Raw genomic sequence first — 17,110 nt, 5'->3', positions numbered from 1 at the left:
AACCACAGCAAGATTGCTCGATAGTGATGCCCCATTGACAGACCAGACCAAAGGCATTCCATGCCTTGCTCAAATGTAACATTACTGCCAAACAGTAATTACAATGTCTTATATAAAGCTAAAGTTAGGCATTCTGTCAGATTCACATGGAAAGACTTGCAGGCCGTACGGAGTTCACATCAATAGGCTCTGAATCAGAGCGTTTTCTAAACCGTTGTGATGCACTATTCCTTTTAATGCTTAAACTCAGAACGGAGCAATATTGAGACAATCCACTACTATCTGTAACAGATGATGTTATGATGTTAAAACGTTCACAGGTGTCACGCCTTGGTCATTGTATTTTGTGTTTTCGTTATATTTTTGGTCAGGCCAGGGTGTGACATTGGTTTATGTTGTTGTATTTCGTATTGGGGTTTTTGTATTATTGGGATTGCGGTTGAGTAGGGGTGTTGTATGGGCTTGGCTGCCTGAGGCGTTCTCAATCAGAGTCAGGTGATTCTCGTTGTCTCTGATTGGGAACCGTATTTAGGTAGCCTGTTTTCGCTGTGTATTTTGTGTGTGATTGTTCCTGTCTCTGTGTAGTTTCACCAGATAGGCAGTAATTAGGTTTCACGTTCCGTTTGTTGTTTTTGTATTTGTATAGTTATTTCATGTATCGTCATTCTCTTCATTAAAGAACATGAGTAACAACTACGCTGCATTTCGGTCCGACTCTCTTTCCACAAACGAAGAACGACGTTACAACAGGAGCCATGTGTCCCTGTGCCCATATGCATTGCAAGCAAGGTCATTCTTCCACTGTGTTCCAGTGAAATATGCAGTCTCCGAGTGTGTCTTTGGGGATTTGGGATATGCAAAAAACACACTTCCAATTCACACATGCGTATAATACACACTTGTACATGTGTGAAATAGGACAAATATATTACTATGCAAAGGCCAGCAAATTCCTCCTAGATCCTCTCATCGTTGATACAGAGCCTTTTCTTCCCTCCGTTCTCCCAGGTTTGGCCAGAGCTACAGAATGACAAGGCCAAACAACAAGTGTTGAGAAGGCGCTTGTATTCTGTTCAAGACACCCAATTAAGATGACAGGTTACAAGACAGACATACATACATACAGACAGACAGACAGACAGACAGACAGACAGACAGACAGACAGACAGACAGACAGACAGACAGACAGACAGACAGACAGACAGAGACAGGCAGACAGGCAGACAGGCAAAGAGAGAGACAGATAGCAACAATGAGAGAGAAAAAGGGAGAGAAAGGGAGAGAAAGACAGAGAAAGACAGACAGACAGACAGAGAGAGAGAGAGACAGGCAGACAGACAGAGACAGGCAGACAGGCAAAGAGAGAGACAGTTAGCAACAAAGAGAGAGAAAAAGGGAGAGAAAGGGAGAGAAAGACAGAGGAAGAAAGACAGACAGACAGAGAGAGAGAATGACAGAGAGAGAAAGAAAGACAGATAGACAGAGAGAGAGAGAGAGAGAGAGAGAGAGAGAGAGAGAGAGAGAAAGACAGAGAGAGAGAGAGAGAGAAAGACAGAGAGAGAGAGAAAGACAGAGAGAGAGAGAGAAAGGCAGAGAATGAAAGACAGACAGAGAGAGAAATACAAGAGAGGAGACGCTAACACTAAATCAACATCTGTCTTATCACAGCTCCTCATCAGAGCCACAAGTCTCAATCTTACAGCAAGGGTAAACAGCTCACCAACCTAGCTGCTCAGAGCATGGACAGACACTACTGACTGGACAGCCAAAAGCAAATTACGCGAATCAACCCTTACTGTCTCAAGAGCTCAAGTAAAATAGTGATGGATGCTGGTTATTGATATATGATCCTCTACATACAAGATAATATCTAAATCTGTGAGACTGTGCCATACTGAACACTATGCAGATCTCTGGATGTCAGCCATATCATTCGTTATCACAGTGGTGTGTCACAAGTTAGCTCTGCAGGAGGCGGATAATTCAATTGAGAGATTAGGATACCATCACGCAAACAAAAACTGTTTCTTATCTCTTAACCTTTTCAAGTGTGAGTTCTAAATATCTCTAACGGTCGCCCCAGCGTGAGTTTCTTTACGTGTGAGATGTCAGAATGCACTCACTGTTCCTAAATGTGATTGTTACGCAACCGGACAGTTGTTTTTTGAGTTTTTTTACCTTTATTTTACCAGGCAAGTCAGTTAAGGGGCAGAACGACAGATTTGTACCTTGTCAGCTCGGGGGTTTGAAATTGCAACTTTCCGGTTACTAGTCCAACGCTCTAACCACTAGCCTACCCTGCCGCCCCAGTTAACCCGCGCTGCCCTCAAACCACGGCACCCGCTGGCTGCTGATTATCTATAGGCTATGTTTCTAATAGTCAATTTCTAATTATTTTGAAAAAGTATATATTTTCTAACAACAGTTTGAATTGAGGTGTGTTCCGCCTCCTCATTAATTCACATAGAAGTAGCCCACTTCACTGTTGCGGACAATTTATGTTTGAGGCTTTACAGCTATATTAACTTCTCTCTTTGAAGAGAGCCCAAGCACTTCCCCCAGTGTTTCCCCAGATCAAGTGTGCAGACACTTTGCACAAACTTTTTCTCCCTGGTACATTTTCTGGCTGGCACTCGCATTGCCTTTATTGTTGTTTTCCTTACAATTAACTTTGGACATGTGTGTGTTCCTATCAAAGTTAAGTGCCTTATTTTCTATATATCATGTTATAGTTTCTACTGTAGCATACCGTATGTATGGAGCATAATGTATTTACCGTTTTATTCACATGTTTTCAAGTGCTGGTGACAAATCATGCATTCAAATTTTGCGTAGATTGTATCGAACACGTATCTGAAATACTTTTTTGAAGGTTACACTGCTTATGATCAGCTATTTGCCAGCTATCTGTCGCGCCATGTTTCTTGACATTATACAATGCATTTTGGGGGTCACGTCTGTCAGGCCAAAGATGCTATAACAAAAGGAGGCGAAGGGATAGTTCACACATCTTTCCAGTAAACTTCCGGGAGTGAATGAAGGGAAGTGAATGATAGTAGACGACACACCCCCTTCAACATGCATACTGCAAACAGACCCAACTCATCTAGTCCTCTCTTCCTATCTTTGGTAGGCACGGAGGGGAAAAAAGACGAATATGGTGGCGCGCACAAACTAACCATCTGCGGATTACTTTCTGTTTTTCAAATGTTTTTTACTCAATTCTTTTGATCAATGGTGAGCTCCCCTGTGATGTGATGAACTGTAAATAGTATTTGCTATTAGCTCATTCATATTGTGGTTGCCGTCAACCCCGAATGTTAGCTAAATATGACCGATTGTGTTCTGTGAATGTCTGAACATTGCATCCAAAAATAAACTGGTCACATTCAGGACATAATGTTGTAACGACTGTGTTAATGCAAATTCTAAATAGCCGTTCTAATCACACCGGCTCGAGCATACGCTGCAGGGGCCACTTTAGAATGATCACACCCGTGTGTTGGTAAGTGTCAAAGCGTTAATGAGCTTCTGGATCAGTCATTAAGCCAAGCCTCAGACTGTATATCCATCCTAAGACTGATGATATGACAATACGCATGGTCATGGGGCTGAGACAGCACTGCAATAGGAGCTTCTACACATCAAATCGGTCATAGGGTCTCTGTCCCTGACCATGAACTTACCAGCCCAGAGCTGATAGAGGAAATGGCTCCTGTTAATAACAGTCATTACTTATTACACCCAGTGCCACAGAGTTCTAGTGACGTCAGCTCTGATTGGTCAATTGTTTTTCTTCTGGAGACGTCTTCCAGTCGGGAATAAATAGCAATATTTATGGATCTCCTGTTGACAGCAACTTGACTTCAAAGCCCAAAGACATGTCAGTCAAATAACTGGATTAGAGAGAGGTTAGAGGGGGGAGCGAGAGAGAGAGAGAGAGAGAGAGAGAGAGAGAGAGAGAGAGAGAGAGAGAGAGAGAGAGAGAGAGAGAGAGAGAGAGAGAGAGAGAGAGAGAGAGAGAGAGAGAGAGAGCAAAGGGAATAGAGAAGGGGGTTTGAGGGGAGAGCAAACACTATGAGAGGGTAAAGAGCTGGGTGTGGAGGAATGGAATGCATTTAGCGAGAATGATTGTAGGTACACTGTCAATTTGGCAGGCAGGCTACATACCAATTGCTCTTGATTGCACCAAAAATAAACACAGTATAACCTCCAGTATTTATCCTGGACATTCACTAAAAGAGTAGCCGTGCTACACTTAACCACCAGTACTCTATGAGCCATTGTTATATTCTGACATTGTTTATGTAAGTGTTGAGATGGGTGTAGAGGTATTGGAGGATGCTGATATTCCACACAGGAAGTAAGAAAAAGGAGAGGTATTTTCAAAGCCAAAGGCACAGTCTACTCTACATGTAGCGTGGAGTCTTTGGGTTTTCAGAAAAGCAGTACATCAATCCTGTGTAGTTACTGTTATTACACACACATACACCGATTCAGAATGTCAGTTCACAGACACACAGCGTGCTGCATGTGGCAGGCAAGCAGATGGGTCTCTGCCATCCTAAAAATGTGGCGTTGCCGTGACAACCACACACAGTGGAGTTGTCCATCTGCGTGTGTGCATGTGTGTGTGTGTGTGTGTGTGTGTGTGTGTGTGTGTGTGTGTGTGTGAGAAGATACCCACTTGAGATGTGAATTATCTCAGTATTTGGGTCTGTCTGTTTAGCTGACCCAAACATCACGTAGCCATTAAGTAGCTTACCAAAGCAAGCCCCGTTAGTGTTCGGACATTCATTCAGGGGGTTATGTGCCTGAATGTGGGGAGTAAGGTTGTAAAGAAAAGATCAGTTGGACACATCCCCCTCATCCTCATTCTTGTCATCTTTATCCAGTAGGTAGGCAGGCTATAGTAGGCTAAACAGGGACTTCACTGGGGGTGGACTACAGCCAGAGCGGCCACGGTTTCAGTGAGCATGTCTCACTCAGCCCCAAGCCTGGTTAGTCAAGCCAGGAGCATTGAGAAAAGAAGTGGAATAAAGGGGACAAGAGGCCTCAAGATGATTTTTTTTAAAGGTGGAGGTGGAGAAAGGGGAACATGGTGAGAGGTATAGGGCCCGGCTGTCCTATGAATCCCAGTTCACTTTTCAGCAAGACATAATTATTTAACTGCTCTCTATTTTGAAAACGGAAAAAGCAATACGCAAAGATGACAACCTACCATTATAATTTAGAATGGTGGGATTTATGGTGGAAGAACATTTGCTGCGGCCTTGGAGTTGCTATAACAAGTGTGGAAAATGTAAGAGTGACCTGGGCTTCATGAAACTGTCTGCCCTCACATTAACACCATTTTGAAGTGGAAGGCCACGGGTGTTTATTTTTAAAGCTGGGTGTCAAGGCAGATGGCACAGACCTAGACCCAGCCTGGAGGAAAACCACATGATGTTTTTACAAACCTAAACGCTGTGTCTATTCAATCAAAACCGCTCGGTATGTTTGTGAAGGGGAGAAGAGATGAGGGAATGACAGCTGAGCTGGATGAAAGAGAGATACATGGAGATAGAAAGAGGAATAGAGTTCACTTGAAAACAAAACATAAGAAGCATGTCCCATTGATTCAATGTGACTTTCACAGTATTATCGAAAATATAACAAAAACATGTAATGCAGTACCCTAAAATAAGATTTTAGGGAAAAATAGGCTACAGAGCTGGCATCATCTTCTGGGATACACCCATTCATTACAAACAAAAACAAGGGGAAAGTTGCACGCATGCCGTGTAACAACGGCGTTTTCAACAAAGTAGGCCGAGACAAACATTTATATTTAGAAAAAGATCATGCAGAGATGTCCAGTCCTGTAGAACTAACTTCCATGCTGATGTTAACACAGTAGAGCTAGTGCTGCGACATCAATGATGGCACAATACTTATCAGCAGATGGATTCACCAAGAATGATGCCACTGAATGTCAAAAATGTGTCGTTCCACCAACTTATATTATTCGGTGTAACTCCGCGGTCTCGTTCAACAGTCCCCTAAACGTGTCGTAGCAAATACTGTAGTGTAGCATGATTGTTTCTTCAATAAGAGCTACAGTATCCATCACAACTCTGTTGTGAGACTGTTACACACGCGCCTCGTTATAAACGAGTTATAAGTGCGACATTGCAGTTCATCAGCAAGGCCATTTCACGGGGGAAATGACTGTCAACTCAAACAGAGAATAATTCACTCCTGACAGCTACAATACTATTAGTAAGCTAGGTGGAGTGACGAAAAAAAAATATTCCATTATATCAACTTCATGGTGTGGTGATTCTGTAGTAAAAGCGAGCAACAATGGGTTTGCAACAATGTATAAACATTGTCAAGTTCGTCAACAAACAGACAAACGTCTGTACTATATTTATTCACGAATGTTGAATAATATCCACACACACACACAAGGACAGAAAGGGATCGGAATGGGCTTCCCCTGCATGGAATTCGACCGTGTTGTCTGTCATTTGACACCCCACAGTGAACCTAGCTGTCCGCAGCAGAATAAAAATACATATATGCACATACCTTTTATAATGGTACAAGTTCAGCTTATTCTATATGCCACTTGATGCGATATGTGTCGGGTAGAAGTCGCTATTCTCTCTTCGATAGGCTTCACGTCATTCTTCCTACAGGAATTTTTCCTCGGGAAGTGGAGGTTCGTTAGCGGAGTGGGGAAGCGAAAAAGGGTGGGACTTGGAGATGAGGGCGGTGTCGACGACGGCGCTTTTGAAACCATCCATCTAGCCTACTGACAGTTTGAGAAGTTGCTGAAAAGGCCAATCGAATTGGGCATTCCCACTTTGACCGGGCATGTATCACGAACGTGTGCAAAAAGGTTGTAAACCGTTTAATTCCGTCCTTTTTCATTAGCAGAGTGAATGTATCACTCACATTTTGCAACATTGTTCTTATGAGTCAGGGATACTTTGTTACACTGTCAGAGAGATGTAAGTAAAAAAAAGTTGTAAGGACATAATGCAGCCAATTGTAAATATGTGTAGCTTAACCCTTGAAGTATGGGAAGAATAGCCTTGATTATATCATCATATCCATGGTTAAATAAACAACCAATGTATCTGTAACACGTTTTACTGAATTACAAATCAAAGAAAACAATGCAGATAAAAAGTGTTTTTCTTTTCAACTTTTTTTTTAAGGAAGAGGATCCAAGCTTTCTCTCTTTATGTAGCCTACGACTTCACAGAGTAAAACCTCTATGGGGTGTGTGCTTTCTCACCAGTAATTGGTTTTTCAGTGCGTTACATCAGCTGCACTGTTGGAACTCAAACATCTTCCTTTGATAAATGATATATGTGATCTCCGTTCTCCAGAACATTTGTGGCAAACACACGAAGTGAGGCTAACATTTCTACTCATTATGCACTCTCTCAATGGATGTAACATATATCTCCACCAAACTTAAATGACCCCCAAAATTGGGCGTATCCATTGAGATAACACTTACCAGGGTGCTAAATCCACAACAAAATGCTTCAGCTGATTGATTAAATGCAGGCGTGGACTGCAGTACAGAGACAGTACAGAGACAGTACAGAGACAGCACAGAGACAGCACAGAGACAGGGCCTGGTGCCAAAGTAACTCTCTCTCCCTAGCCTATCATTGTCTGTGGGAGCCAGTCCATCAGTGTGGAGTGGTCTGCACCCCCTCCCAGGGAGACAACCGTTGAGCCAGAGAGGGGGTAAATGAAACCAGAGGGACTGAGGAGAGAGACTATGAAACCCCTGCCAGAAAAGTATTGTATTAATTTAAGAGGAGCGTTTCATATTTTGCAGAAATCTATTCCATGAGTAATGCAAAGAGGATACTAGCCTCTATTACACTATACTAGAATATTAGAGTAGTGGTCCTTGGTATGGGGTGTTCCTGGTTGGGTCAAGTGGTCAGGAAAAACTCCTGACTCTACCTATAAGGTGTGGTATTGAGCATACCTGGGGTTAGAGGTCAAGGATGAGGTGGAGGTGAGAAGGTGAGTGACTGAAAGAGGCACATCCTTTCAAATCAACGATTTAATTGTGTTATGTATAATCCTGTCTAACTGTTATCTGTTATAACAATTGTAGCTTTTCTTCACCCTGTGGGGGAAGAGGGGGTGGGGAATAATACTTCAGAGATGAGTTCAACAATATGGAGGCCAAAGACAGAGTGACATGTGCACTGTCGTGGGCGCTCTGACTGCACTCCTCTCTCACAGCACTCCCCCCGCACACACACAGGCCCTCTCAGGATAACTGGTAATAACTGATAATGAGGTCACGTCCTTTGGGGTTTCCTCTCAGACTCCACACAGCCAGGAGACTCACATATCCGTGGTCTGGGTGGGGGGACTGAGGATTTGAATTTGAGACAGTATGGGCAAGGGGAAACACATTGTTCAAAGTTCTGAAAATAGGACACTGATAGAAATGATGAAAGGGGGAGTGCCTTCTTTTTCCAACCAACTTTTTTTATTGCTACTCAATTTGCCTACGTTTTGTTTGCCTGGCTGGTTTTTCGTTTTTTTTTTTCAAGTCTCATCTGGACTGTACAGGAAGTGTGTGCATTATTTACATTAGCAACATGTAAAGCATAACAGGACATACAATTGCACTGTCACTTCTATTCAGTCATCAGCTTTGAACCAGGGATGGGAGAAGACCATCCACACAAATCAAGCAGGGGATTCTTCAGGTAGAGAGCCTAGTATACCTTGTGAACAGCAAGAGAGGAAGAACTGCCTACGTCGGCACAGCCAGCATCTCTCTCAGATGTTTGGGAAAATGCATGTAATATCGGCACAGGCCTAGTTTATGCCGTGTGGAGCAGGATTGGGGCTAGGCGGAGAGGGAGGGAAGGGTAAATGGGGACAGGAGGTTCTCCTCCTGTTCTTCCCCAGCCCAGCAGTTAGTCTCTGGGGCTCGCTGTGTTGAAAGATCACCATGTCTTCTGTATATCTGGTTCATGAAAAGTCATACAAACCACGGAAGGAGTCATCATCATGTATACATGAGTGAATATTCCACCCACACTCTTACTTACTCAAACATATCAAATCAAATGTTATTTGTCACATGCTCAGGTGTAGACCTCACGGTGAAATGCTTACTTACAAGCCCTTAACCAACAATGCAGATACAGGAAGAGTTAAAAAAATATTTACTAAATAAACTAAAGTTTAAAAATAAAAATAAATACAAAAAGAGACAAGTACATAACAATTACAAGGCTATATACAGGGGGTACCGGTACCAATGTGCGGGGGTACAGGTTAGTCGAGGTAATTTGTAAAGTGACTATACATAGATAACAAACAGCTAGTAGCTGTTAATGTAAATAGTCTGGGTGGCCATTTGATTCGTCTAGCTGTTCAGCAATCTTATGGCTTGAAAAACATACCCTCAGAGTACACCCACACAAACAAGCACACACAAGTCAACGCAAAAAGGCATGCACAGGTCGCTTCCAAAGAAAACAAATTATTGCTACATCACATTGTGGAACCCTGGAGTTGTTTTCAAAGCCAGGAAACTTTCACTGAAGCTCTGCCCAGTCACAGTAGGGAGACATCCAAGAAGAGGAGGAGGGATATGCGGAGGAGAGAAGGAGAGAGAGGGTGCAGATGGAGCGAGAGAGTAAGAGAGAGAGAGAGAGAGTGTAAGTAGAGGGGACATCTCAAAGTAGAGCTCGTAGAGAGAAGCCAAGCCTCTGAGTTGTTTGGATCAGCATGAGGGTGATGTACACTTTGAACAAGGATTCCGAGAGACCACACAAAAATAATACACACAGATCTACAGCAGAGTACAGGGACTTTCCAGGGCTAGCTAACAAACTTAGATTCTGCTCCCCACCCAGTGCTACACAAGTTCACTTTATACCAGTATTGCAGAATTGGGGCATAAAATAGGAAGTCACTGGGCCTCCAGAGTGGCGCAGCGGTCTAAGGCACTGGCGTCACTACAGACCTGGGTTTGATCCCCGGCTGTGTCACAGCGGGCTGTGACCGGGAATCCCATAGGGTGGCGCACAATTGGCCAAGCATTATCCAGTATCTGACTGTGAGTCAGTGTATCAGAGTGTGCATATGCTATTACTCTGTTCTCAAATGTTCCACACCATCCCTCTTTCTTCTGTCTTGCAGGGGAAAATCTCTCTCTCTCTCTCAGCTTTAACTTCAAAGAGGATGTTGAATGTGCAGAGAGACTGAGCTCTCTTATGTAGGCCATGTTTGGAATGTGAGAAACTGGAGGAATATGGTTTTGCTGATAATAAGATAATCACTTTCTGCACAATCAACTCTTTCCCATCCTGTGGGACCTGGAATTTTGCTCTCTTCCTCTGCATCACTGGACACCACATCTGTCAGCTGTGCTTTACCTACAAACACACTGTAGGGTACGACCATATAAACATATCAATCAAATAACAGTAGACAAGCCTTATGTGGAATGTTGATCTCTGTGCTTTCCCTAGTTAATTACATGCAATATGCATTTTGACCAAACGTGGCGCTATATATATTCAAGTTCACTGCAGCCTCAGTGCAATTGCTTCATTCACTGTGTAGACCAGGCCTGGGCAAAGGCCGGCCCGGGGGCCGTATGAGGCCGGCGACCTGTTTCAATACGGCCTGAGGAATCATGCTCAGATCACATAAATTATTTGCGATAGTAAAATTTTGAAAAACGTATTTACTATTCAAATTAAAAGCCCAATGAATACTTGCCTTTGTGTGATAATTTCACTCCCACCACTTGCGGGACATTTATTTTGAAGGCACGTATAAATAATGTATTTCTTTATTGAGGTATCAGGTGTGGTATGTGCCCTTAGTGTGCAAAGAGAGCATCTCTGTCTTGAAAGACTACAACTTGTCCCGACACTTCCAGACGAAGCATGCAGAGAAATATAGGAATATGTCTTCTGAGCAGAGGGCAAGTGCATCGAAAGAGTTGCTTTCTCAGTTGCAAAAGCACAAATAACTTTTCACAAAACTGCATTCAGCAAATGGCGGAATTGCAAGAGCTAGATATGTACTGTCCAACAAAATTCCTAAACATGGCAAGCCATTCGCTGAGGGCGAATTCATTAAAGAATTTTTAATTGGGGGATCACGTGACCCTTGAACGAGATGGCCGCATGAACTAAGAGCTCCGCACAAGTAGTTTCCAATTCCTAATCTTACCTCCATTGCAAGTTCAAACTCATTTAGCTTTAGTAAGAAAAAGTCATGGCGGCTACAAAAGGCGACACTGCAGGTGACATTTTTACACGGACTCGAGTATTAGCGACGGAAAAAGCCTCCAAGAAGAAGCTAGCTTCAGAAAAAAATAGCGCTATTAGCCAGGAGCAAGAGAACCCGCTCCCCCACGAGGCACAACGAATGCCAACCTCACACTCTGTCGAAGACATCCTTTCTGAGTTGAGATCCCAACGTACAGAACTAAACACCAAATTAGATGCCATTAACTCTCAGCTCAGTGCGATAGGGGGCAAGGTGGCAATCCTGGAAAACGCTTTGCCTGACAACAACAACAAGATAACCATAAACGCGGGGCGCCTGGAGGAGGCAGAGGGGCGAATCCTATCCATGTAAAACTTATTGACAGATGCCATGGAAACAATAGCATATGCTAAAAAGAAAAACGAGCATCTGGAAGAGAAAACAGAGGACCTGGAAAACAGGGGGCGAAGGAATAATTGTGTTCTATTCAATCTGGGCGAAAAAGAAGAGGGAAACATGCCACTGATCCGCTACCTACAAGACAAACTTCCCGAGTGGCTCCACATGTCCACCGACAGGCCCATAGAACTCGAGAGAGCTCACCGAGCACTGAGGCCCCCACCAGCAGCCAGACAACCACCGCGCCCAATCACCATACGTTTCCTGAGATTCACCGACACCATCACAGTGGGAAACGCCAAACTCGCTTTACACCAGGACCTGTCAGCTGGAATACGCCGAAAGCGCAGAGAATTTGACAAAGTGAAGAAATACTCCATTGACCGAGGCATCTTCAGGGGATTCAAATACCCAAACGAGCTCAGGATTCTTCACCAAGGAGCCTTGCGACACTTCAAAACTCCCGAAGAGGCAAAACGTTTTTTGAAAGACAATCCTGGCCAATGAGAAACAGACCAATGACTAAATGCGATTAATGCCATTACTAAAGGAGGTAAGACGACATATAGCCGATATCCAGAGACCCACCCCCTAAATGTCATTATAGCCGTCCAATTTATATTTATTTTCCTTTAACTGAGAGGGATGGGCTGTATAGCCTAACCTAGGCCTACTTTTATTTCCCTGTTTTTTTGTTGTTGCTATTATTACCTGGGGTTCCCTATGTCCCTTGGGGGAGGTATATGTAGGCTGGGCTATTGATTTTATTTTTCTCCCCTCTTTTACTGTGGTCTGGACGAGGGCAACTGTGTTATTTATTCAATGCGGGGTGGAGAGGATGAGGCATTTCTTTGGTGGGGAGAGGGAGACGTTGTGCGTTGCTAACTGTTCCCGGTTTTTGTTTTATGCGGAACACAGAATTGAGACTGAGCGGGGGTTAATAGATCCAACGGGATGTGTCAAGTTGTTTGGGAACTCGGCTGGGGTGTTCAGAGATTATTATTTTATGTACACCATTTATTTTCCTTTTATGTGAACGCAGCTGTAATTACTATCCACTTTTACCCAGCGATGACTTGCACTAAAGTTCGATTACTGCTCGATGACGATGACTAGTACCTTAAATCTATTGACATGGAACTGCCATGGTCTAGGGCATGCAATAAAACGAAAAAAGATACTATGTGCTCTAAAAAAGGAAAAAGCAGACATCGCGCTATTACAAGAGACACACCTCTGTGATGCTGAACATGCCAAACTCCGTAGGGCTTGGGTGGGACAGGTGTATTTCTCATCTTTCAAATCAAACAGTAGAGGCACAGCCATACTTATCCATAAAAATGTTCCATTCATAATTGACAAAAACATATCTGATCCGGAGGGGAGATTTATTTTGATAACTGGGTCACTATATGGTCAACCAATTACTATATTAAACATATACGCCCCTAACACATATACTCCTGCCTTTATGTCAAAAATTATAACCCTGTTCAATGAGCATTGTGTCTCCTTTGGCGTGGTGGCCGGAGATTTTAATTGTACCCTTAACCCAACCCTAGACAAATCATCTCAAGTCCCCACCACAAATCCTAGATCTGCAAAGATGTTGAACTCTCTTACTAAAGAGATGGGACTGATAGATATCTGGAGAGAGAATAATAGCTCATCTATGGACTATACATACTACTCTAATGTCCATAACACCTAGTCCCGTATAGATTACATTTTTATCCCAAAGAGTTTCGTAAATTCAGCCACTTGTACAATCGGACCCATAGCACTCTCAGATCACGCCTTTGTCCACCTCCGCTTTGACCTCTGCAAAAACATCCCGAGGTCAAAGAGCTGGAAATTCAACACCTCCATGCTATCAAATGACGAGTTCCATACATTGGTAACTACATGGATAGACAACTACACACAAGACAATAAAGATTCTCCTGTTTCTCCGGCCACAATGTGGGACGCTGCTAAAGCCACACTAAGAGGTCATCTAAATGCATATGCTTCCTCTAAGAAAAAAGCAATGGAAGCACACAGGCTAGATCTAGAGAGGGAGCTGGAATGCTGTGAAAAAATACATAAACAATCCCTAGACAGCACCTCCTGGAGTCATCTTAAAGCAGCCAAAGCCAAACTGAATTTGGACTACACTCGGGGAGATAAAAAAAAAGTTTTCTTTACTTAACAGAAATACCATGAGTATAGCAATAGGCCCAGTAGATTGCTTGCTTACCAATTAAAAAAGGAGCAGTCAGAGCGTACAATCATGGCTATCCGAACAGCAGAGGACGAGGTCACATATGACCCAAAAAAAGATCAATTTAACTTTTCATGATTTTTACTGCAAACTATATACCTCTGAGAGAAAACACACGGAGGCAGAACTCCACTCTTTCCTAGAGGGAATCTCGCTACCTAAACTATCAGAGACCGACCAGGAAGATCTCAACTCCCCCTTCACTCCTGAGGAGATCCTGGAGGCAATTACCTCCATGCCACCTAATAAGTCCCCAGGCCCAGATGGATTCCCCAGAGAGTTCTACAAAGCTTTTTGGCCCCAGCTCAGCCTTATCTTCATGCCAATGCTGGAGGATTTTTGCAAAAACGGAGTTCTCCCAGACTCAATGCACACAGCTCGCATTACAGTGTTGCTAAAAAGGACAAGGACCCCCTATCCTGCTCGTCCTTCCGGCCCATAAGCTTGTTGGTTTCGACTATAAAATAATTACCAAATTGCTCGCCAAAAGACTAAACACTCTTCTTCCCAAAATAATAAAAGCGGACCAAACTGGATTTATTAGAGACAGATACTCTTCTGATAACATTCACCGTCTTTTTGATATTATTGATCAAGTAAACGCACAGAAGACCCCTGTCCTGCTGGCTTCACTGGATGCTGAGAAGGCGTTTGACAGGATGGAGTGGAGCTTTCTGTTTTCAGTCTTAGAAAAGTTCAATATGGGCCAACATTTGATTAAATGGATCAAATCACTATACACTCATCCAAATGCCATGGTGACTACTAATGGACTGAACTCTGACAGATTCCCTCTGGAACGGGGCACAAGACAAGGGTGCTCGCTGTCCCCGCTGCTCTACTTGTTGGGGGCGGAGCCTCTGGCAGAGCTGATAAGGAGCAATCCAAGTATTATGGGTGTTTCTGCAGGTGGCCTGCAGCACAAGATTTCGCTTTACGCGGATGATGTCTTGCTCTACATATCCAACCCTGAGAAATCCCTCCCTCTCATTTTAGACACAATTGCTCAGTATGGCAAGTTTTCAGGTTATAAGATCAATTTAAACAAATCCACTGTGTGCCCTATCAATATTACACTCACCAGCTCTATGAAGACACTTTGTCCTTTCCAATGGAAAACACAGGGGTTTCAATACCTCGGGATCTTCATAACACCAGATCTGAATAGCCTTTTTAAGGAAAATTATCTTCCACTCCTGGATCGAATCAAAAACGATCTCCAAACCTGGATCTCCCTCCCAATTAGCTTAGTAGGAAGAATTAATGTAATCCGTATGAACGTCCTCCCTAGACTGAACTACTTATTTCAGATGCTCCCATGCTATCTCCCAGTTTCCTTCTTCAAAACAACTAACCAAAGCATCACCAAATTTATATGGGGCAATAAAAAACCTAGGATCAAGTTTTCCACTTTATCAAAACCTGAATCTAAAGGTGGTCTTGCCCTTCCCTCCCTTCAATTGTACTACTGGTCTGCCCAAATCCGCAACATGCTAACATGGATCACAAACAGACAAGAGTCAACGTGGATTCAGATAGTAGCCCAATCCTGTGGTTCATTGCCCTTAAGCTCAATTATATTCATTAATAACTTTAGTGAAGTGGGCAACATAGCCAAAACCTTTGTGATTTACAGCACCCTACTAGCGTGGAGGGACTGTAAGAAATAACTGGGCATTTCCTCCCAAATATGTTCTCACTCGCCTATAGTAGGCAACCCAGACTTGCCAAAAGCCCTGAGGGATGCCAACTTTAATCTTTGGCATACTCTAGGAATCAGGACCTTTTCAGACCTATTTCATCAGAAAACCACTACACTGAAATCCTTTCAAGAGCTCTGCAGTGAATTCGATGTGCCAAGATCCCATTTTTTAAAATATCTTCAAATTAGACATGTAATTTCCTCATTTACCTCCAAGAGGAGGTTTAGAACTCAGTTGAATTAAGTTGAAACCCTTCTTGTCACAGCACAATCCATTAAAGGCTAAATATCTTACATCTATAGACTCCTTTCTGAGAAAGGAAGCTCCTCCTTTACTCCTTTGAAAATAATCTGGGAAAAGGACCTTGGTCTGAATATCAGTGATGAGTTATGGGCGGAGGTTTGCGACAGGGTATACTGCTCCTCTACCAGTGTAAAAATGAAAGAATCTAATTACAAATTTTTGTACAAATTTTATTATACTCCTTTGAGACTCCATAGAATGAAAACAGATATGTCTCCTAACTGTAAAAGATGTACCTCTGAAAGTGGAACCTATATGCATGTATTTTGGAGCTGTAGGGAGATTGCCAGATTCTGGCAATCTGTACATACTGCTGCACAGAAAATACTAGAGGTACAGTTTGATATGACCCCGTGTATCTATCTTCTTAATGCCCAGCAGGACTTTGTTCTTGATCCTGACAGAGAAAATTTGCTTATGACTATTACATACTTTGCTAAGAAATGTATTATTCTATTGTGGGCCTCTAATACCCCTCCTACATTTAAAATGTGGATTGACCAGATTGTTGACGTTCTTCCTCTTGAAAAGCTCACTTATGACCTCCACAAGAGACAACCCAAGTTTGATAGACTCTGGTCTCCACTATTCAACTATATTTCAAACTGGACAGAGTGAACGGGGTGACTAGGGAAATGCGCAGATACATGCTGTGTAAGGTACTGTAAAACCTAAAAACGAATTATTGGCCCGTCGTCTCAGCGAATGCTTGAAATAGCTGATAAGAACCTTGATAGTGCTGCTGCAAGTGTTATATGTTTTTGTGTGTGTTTTTATTTTTATTTAGTTTTTGAGTACGTGTGCGTATGTGTGTGTGTGTATGTATATGTGTGTATGTATGTACGTATGTATGTATGTATGTATGTATGTATGTATGTATGTATGTATGTATGTATGTATGTATGTATGTATGTATGTATGTATGTATGTATGTATGTATGTATGTGTATGTATGTATGTATGTGTATGTATGTATATATATGTACCAATGAAAATATATAGATAAAGAAAAATAAATGCTTTTATTTGACTTTATCATTCATTTTAATTGTATTTTTATTTTTTCAAATGTATTATTATTTTTTGACTTTTTATTTTTTTAAAGCCTGTCACATCTGTGAATGTGGAATGTGTTTTGTTGGTTGATTGAAAAACAAGAAAACTTTAAAT

The 17,110-nt window shown here is 42.5% G+C and overlaps 1 protein-coding gene across 1 annotated transcript in view; it reads right to left on the bottom strand.

Annotated features, from left to right (window-relative positions):
* LOC118394132 (coiled-coil domain-containing protein 102A-like) overlaps positions 1–6,740 on the bottom strand; it is a 75,737-nt gene extending 68,997 nt beyond the window's left edge. The window contains exon 1 of the mRNA XM_052462044.1: positions 6,575–6,740. The gene's annotated coding sequence lies outside the window, so the exon portion shown is untranslated. The remainder of the gene's footprint in view (positions 1–6,574) is intronic.
* Between the last annotated feature and the right edge of the window lie 10,370 nt (positions 6,741–17,110).

The sequence above is a fragment of the Oncorhynchus keta genome, chromosome 14 (genome assembly GCF_023373465.1).
Source record: "Oncorhynchus keta strain PuntledgeMale-10-30-2019 chromosome 14, Oket_V2, whole genome shotgun sequence".
Taxonomy (NCBI): Eukaryota; Metazoa; Chordata; class Actinopteri; order Salmoniformes; family Salmonidae; genus Oncorhynchus; species Oncorhynchus keta.
This window is presented reverse-complemented; position numbering and strand designations above follow the sequence as displayed.